This window comes from Delphinus delphis, chromosome 12 (genome assembly GCF_949987515.2).
Source record: "Delphinus delphis chromosome 12, mDelDel1.2, whole genome shotgun sequence".
NCBI classification, from domain to species: Eukaryota; Metazoa; Chordata; class Mammalia; order Artiodactyla; family Delphinidae; genus Delphinus; species Delphinus delphis.
Genome location: NC_082694.2, coordinates 6958229 through 6965283, shown reverse-complemented (window position 1 = coordinate 6965283; position 7055 = coordinate 6958229).

Genomic DNA, 7055 nt, shown 5'->3' with positions numbered 1-7055 from the left:
GCCTGACACCCTCTTCTGTGTCCTCTTTGTTATAAGTCTTTCTTGGACGGCATTTCAAAGCTCTGCTCCAAAGTGCAGCCCACAGCCCGTAAGTTCTCCCTGAAGTTGGATCTCCTCTCCCTTTTCCATTAGGAAACTAATTTTAAAAGGCTGAAAGGATCCCAAGGCTTGAGGCCTCCCCCTTGTCCCAAGCCTAGAATAAAGGAGATAAGTTACGGTGGTCACGGCAGGCTAGGGGACAGGTCCTAGGACCCCCCCCCCATGATATGCTCTGCAAGCAGTTCCCAGGTGTCTGCCCTTTCATGCTATGTCTTGTGCATTGATTTCCTTCTTCCTGAGATTCTCCTGCTCCTGGTTCTTGCCTGGCAAATTCCATCTTCGCCTTCAAGGTTTAATTCAAAAGCTATTTCTTCTGTGGAACCTTCCCTGGTTCCTAAAAGCAAACTCGGGTGCCCCTAATTTCCCTGCTGCTTGTGTATGTTTTGCTTACACATCAATGTTGTACCAGCAATACTGCTTTCCAAATACAGTTTTTTGTCTTCTTATAATACTGCGAGTTTCCTGAGAGCCAGGATTGTGTCTTTGCTGGTTTCATGAGCCTGCCTCAGCTAACACAGCATCATGTGTGTAATCCATGTTTGTTAAATAAGCACAATCTCTCTTTTGTACTGTTTGAGTTAAAACTCTTATGATTCCTTACAGGTTTGTTGCTCAGAGGAGTTCACAGACTAATAGGAACAGGCTTGCAGCTGTTGAGCCCTTAGACCCACCTCAGCTTCTTGGTTTTAATTTTCTCTCTACCAGCTTCAGGCCTCAGGTAGTTCCCACCCCCAGCCCCGTCCAAAGCTGCAACCACTGGCAGCACTGGACATTTAGGTTATTATCAATCTTGTCATTACAAACAATTTGGCACATATGCCAGTTTGCACATTTATCTATAGGATAGATTTCCAGAAGTAGAATTGGTGAGTGCAAAGGTCAGTACATTTGCAATTTTGGTAGATACTACCAAAATGCTCCTCCACAGAGGTTTTACCAAACTCCGTTCCACTAGCAGTGTCTGAGAGTACCCTTCGATGTAGTGTGTTAGCAAACTTTTTGAACTTTGCCAATATGACAGGTAAATAATATCATAATGGTTGTGTTTGGGTATGCATCTTTTTACTGCTTTTTATTCAAATTGACACCCTGCTCCCTTTTTATTTTGCTGTTGATCATTACTGAGAATCAGAGGAGGAATTAAAAAAAATAACAATCATGAGAAAGTTCTCAGTTATTTTGTTCCTGATTCCTGGTTAAGTCAGTCGTTCTCAGCTTGGCTATACCTATGAATCTCCTGGGGTGTTTTTTTAAAAGAAATACTGGGACTTCCCTGGTGGTCCAGTGGGTAAGAGTCCATGCTCCCAATGCAGGGGGCCTGGGTTCGATCCCTGGTCAGGAAACTAGATCCCACATGCATACCACAACTAAGACCTGGTACAGCCTAAATAGATAAATAAATAAAAATTTAAAAAACTTAAAAATACCAGAGCTGAAACCATTGTATGTGATACTGCAATGGCGGATATGTGACATTACACAATTGGCAAAACCATAGAACGTACAACACAGAGTGAACCCTAATGTACACTAATGACTTTAGTTAATAATAACATATCACCAACAAGAAACTGTCAAACTGTAAAAAAATAAAAATAAAAGAATAACGTATCAGTAGTCATCAATCATCAGCTGTAACAAATATACCACACCGATGCAAGGTGTTACTACTAGGGGAATGGTGCAGGATGGGGGAACGAGTATATGGGAATTCTTTGGACCTTCTGTTTAATTTTTCTGTAAACATACAAGTGCTATTAATTAAAAACAAAAACAAAACTCCAGGCCCACTTTCCTTGGAGATTCTGATCATTGGGAGTGGAGCCAGGCCGAGGTAATCGTTTAAAAAACTCTCAGGTGTTGCAAATACCCAGCATTGAGCCACTGCCTTAAAATGATAATTGAGGCTCCAACAAGCTTCTATCCAGGTCCCAGCCCAGACCAGTTAAATCAGATTCTCCAGAAATGGGGCCGAGGCATCCTTAGCTGACAAAAAGGTCCCTAGATGACTGTAATGTGCAGTCAGTTCTAGTTTGAAAGCAGCTGGGCAATGGTTCAACCCTGGCTTGAGCCCAGAAGACCTTTGAGGGGGGCAGGTACTTCCTCTTTGCAAGTACATAGGTCAAGGCAAGCAACAGAGGGTAGCCACAGTTGGTTCTAGTGGTTATCAAAGGTGGTCCTGGGACCAGCATTATTGGCGTCACCTGAGAATTTGTTAGAACTGCAAAGTTCAGTAGGCTCCACCTACTGAATCCTAAACTGGGGAGTGGAGGGCGGTGAGCAAACAGGGCCCAACTGTCTGTGTTTGGATAAGCCCTCCAGGTAACTGATGCACACCCACATTTGAGGACCACTTCCCTAATGTCATAGAACAGTTTTTTCTGGTACCTGGATTTTGACTTTGCCCCTTGGGAAATGATAAGCGGTAGCGTTATCCTTATACTATATGACATCCTTTCCAAGAGCCCCCATGTTAGCTGTAATATTATTCTTAATAGAGCTCCAACTATAAAGTTGTAATTAAGAAACACTTATTTAAGTGTGTAATATACCAAACTTAACTTTATTCATACCAGAGACTTTAGTCGTGTTACCTCGATAGCCCTTTTTTTTTTTTTTGGCCTGTATCTGGATAAAGATTTTTTCACCTCTACAGATATTTTAACTTTTTCAAAATAGTATTAATCAGGAAAGTTGTAATTCTGCATAGGCCCCACTCAAGTAACGCTGTATAAATGAACCTAGTACTACCTATCAGTGTGATTGAAGATTTTCTTGTTCAAAGTGTGCAAAAAAAAATCCCTAATAAAGAAATACCTTAGAGGGTGAGGTTGATAAAAGACAGAAAGTGTCAATCATTACCCCCATTAAAGAATTTTGCATTCGCTGAGATGGTTCTTTTTCTCATTTTTCGACTTTATAATACATGTAGGGGGGAAGTATCTCAGTTTACAATTTTACAATCTCAGGTATGCAAGAATTCTTCAGTTCTTTGTTCTTTTGGGTGGTGGTCTAATTAAACAATTGCTTGTCTAATTGCTGTAGCTAGGACTTCCAAATACTATGTTGGCTAAAAGTGGCAAGAGTGGGCATCCTTGTCTTGTTCCTGATTTTAGAGGTAAAGCTTTCAGCTTTTCACCTTTCAGTATGATGTTAGCTGTGGGCTTGCCATATATGGCCTTCACTGTGTTGAGGTATGTTCCCTCTATGCCTGTTTTGTTGAGAGTTTTTATTAATGAATGTTGAATTTTGTCAAAAGCTATTTCTGCATCTCTTAAGACGATTATATGATTTTTAGGCTTCATTTTGTTAATGCGGTGTGTCACACTGCCTGATTTGTGGATGTTAAAACAGCCTTGCATCCCCGGAATAAATGCCACTTGATCCTTTAATGTAATGTTGAATTTGGTTTGCTAAATTTTTTTTTTTTTTTTTTTTTGGCTGCATTGGGTCTTCGTTGCTGTGCGTGGCCTTTCTCTAGTTGCAGCGAGTCGGGGCTACCCTTTGTTGAGGTGCACGGGCTTCTCATTGCGGTGGCTTCTCTTGTTGTGGAGCATGGGCTCTGGGCACACGGGCTCAGTAGTTGTGGCGCACGGGCTTAGTTGCTCCGTGGCATGTGGGATCTTCCCTGACCAGGGCTCGAACCCGTATCCCCTGCATTGGCAGACGGATTCTTAACCACTGCGCCACCAGGGAAACCCCTGGTTTGCTAATGTTTGCTAATGTTTGCTAATGTTTGCTAATGTGCATTTATGTTCATCAGGGTTATTGGCCTGTAATTTTCTTTTTTCTTAATGGAGTCCTTGTGTGGTTTTGGTGTCAGGATAATGCTGGCCTTGTAAATGAGTTTGGAAGAGTTCCCTTCTCTTCTATTTTTTGGAAGAGTTTGAGAAAGATTGGTATTAATTCTTCTTTGAGTGTTGGACAGAATTCACCAGTGAAGCCGACTGGCCCTGGACTTTTGTTTGTTGCAAGAGGTGTGATTACTGATTCAATCTCCTTGGTAGGAATTGGTCTGTTCGAATTTTTTATTTCTTCATGATTCACTCTTGGTAGGTCATATGTTTTTAGGAATGCATTCATTGCTTCTAGGTTGTTCAATTGTTGGTGTATAACTGTTCCTGGTAGACTCTTATGATCCTTTGTATTTCTGTGGTATCAGTTGTAATATCTTCTCTTTCATAGAAAACCCTAAAGACTCCATCCATCAAAAAACTTACAACTAGGGCTTCCCTGGTGGCGCAGTGGTTGAGAGTTCACCTGCCGATGCAGGGGACACGGGTTCGTGCCCCGGTCCGGGAAGATCCCACATGCCACGGAGCTGCTAGGCCCGTGAGCCATGGCCGCTGAGCCTGCGTGTCCGGAGCCTGTGCTCCGCAACGGGAGAGGCCACAGCAGTAAGAAGCCCGTGTACCGCAAAAAAACCCACAAAAAACAAAAAACCTTACAACTAATAAATGGATTCAGTAATGTTGTGGGATACAAAATAAATGCACAAAAAAACAGTGCATTTCTAAAAATTAATAATGATCTATAAGAAAAAGTAATTAAGAAAAAAATTCCATTTACAATTGCATCAAACAGAATACAATTCCTAGGAGTAAATTTAAGCAAGGAGGTAAAAGATCTATATATTGAAAGCTAGAAGACATTAAGGAAAGAAACTGAAGAAGACACACAAAAAAGGAAAGATATTCATGCTCATGGATTGGAAGAATGAATATTGCTAAAATGTCCACACTACCCAAAGCAATCTACAGATTCAATGCAATCCCTATCAAAATACCAACGACATTTTCCACAGAACTAGAACAAAAGTTGTATGGAATCACAAAAGACAAATAGCCAAAACGATACTGAGAAAGAAGAAAAAAGCTGGAGGTATCCTGCTCCCTGACTTCAGACTATATTACAAAGATACAGTAACGGTATGGTACTGGCACTGAAACACATGGTTCAATGGAACAGAATAGAGAGCCCAGAAATAAACCCACACACTTATGGTCAATTAATGTGCAACAAAGAAGGCAAGAATATACAATGGGGAAAGGACAGTTTCTTCAATAAATGGTGTTGGGAGAACTGGACAGCCACATGCAAAACAGAGAAACTGGACCCCTATCTTACACCATACACAAAAATTAATTCAAGATGGGTTCAAGACTTGAACGTAAGACCTGAAACCTTAAAAATCCTAGAAGAAAGCGTAAGTGGTGAGCTCTTTTACATAGGTCTTGGTGATTTTTTCGACTCTGATACCAAAAGTAAAAGCAACAAAAGCAAAAATAAACAAGTACGATTACATCAAACGAAAAAGCTTGTATCCAGCAAAGGAAACCATCAACAAAATGAAAAAGCAACCTATGGAATGGGAGAAAGTATTTGCAAATCATATATCTGATAAGGTTAGTATCTAATATATATGAAGAATGTATATAGCTCAATAGAAAAACAGTCGGATTAAGAAAAAATTCCGAAGTTTTGAACAGACATTTTCCCAAAGAAGACATATAGATGGCCAACACGTACATGAAAAGATGCTCAACATCACTACTTATCTGGGAAATGCAAATCAAAATCACAATGAAATATCACCTCACACCTGTTAGAATAGCTATTACCAAAAAGACAACAAATAACAAGTTTTGGAGAGGATATGGAGAAGAGGGAAACCTTGTGCACTGTTGGTGCGAATGTAAATTGGTGCAGCCACTATGGAGGTTCCTCAAAAAATTAAAAATAAAGCTACCATATGATCCAGCAATTCCACTTCTGGGTATTTATCCAAATAAAACAAAAATACTAATTTGAAAACATACAAGCACTCCTATGTTCATTGCAGCACTATTCACAATAGCTGGGATATAGAGACAACCTAAGTGTCCATTGATAGATGAATGGATAAAGAAGTCGTGGTGTACATTCATGATGGAATATTATTTAGCCATAAAAAAGGAAATCTTGCCATTTGCAGCAACACTGATGGACCTTGAGGGCATTATGCTAAGTGAGATAAGGCAGACAGAGAAAAATGCCTTTCTTGTATGACCTCTCCTATATGTGGAATCTAAAAACAAACAAAAAAAAACCAAGCTCATAGATACAGAGAACAGATAGACTGGGGCTGCAGGGGTGAGGAGAGGTGGCAGTCCAGGGTGGGAAAGATGGGTGAAGGAGTCAAAAGGTTAAATAAAATGTTAAAACAAATTATAAATGTACCTACTCAGCTTTCACTCAGTACCGCTTCTAGGTATTTATCCTGCAGATAAACCTCCATATGGGTGAAGGGACCAAAAGAGAAAAGAGAGAGAAAAAATAAAAGCTCATCTCAAGGCTTCAGGGCAAGCAACCTAAGCCTTGCATTTTCTCTGCATTCTCAAGTTATAGAGTGACTTCACATTTCCAACCTCGCCACCCCTGTTACTTGGCCCACCCTGAAAGTATCTGAGTCTGTGGCCCCTACTTTGGGCGTTCTCTCTTGTTAGGGGGAAGCCCCGAGCCAGCCCTGTGGTTGGAGACCCTCGAAAGGGAAATTTTGAGCCGCGTCAGAGGGACCCGTTAAGGGGCAGGAACACAGAGGGACCCCGCCCCTTCCTCGTCGCTTTCCCCACATCCTCCCCAAACCCCAATTCTGCTTTCAGGTTGGACCCCAGGCAGGAGATGTGGCTCCTGGAGCCCGAGCGCAGTTTTCCAAAGTGAGTCCCAGCCATCAGTCAGTCAGCCTGTGGGCTCGGTCCCAGGATGGGGGTCTCAGTCTGCACAGGCGCCCAGCAAAATGCAGCGGGCTCCAATGGGGTCCAGAATCCAGGGCTGCGCTGAGTAGGAGCCCCGATGAGCAGTCCACTGTGGACACACTGACCCTCACTGTCAAGGTCTCTGCTGGTGCCTTGAAGTCCGTTCACACCCCGCTTCCCTGCCTATCACGGAGGGCAGGGAGGCTTGGCCGGCAGGGAACC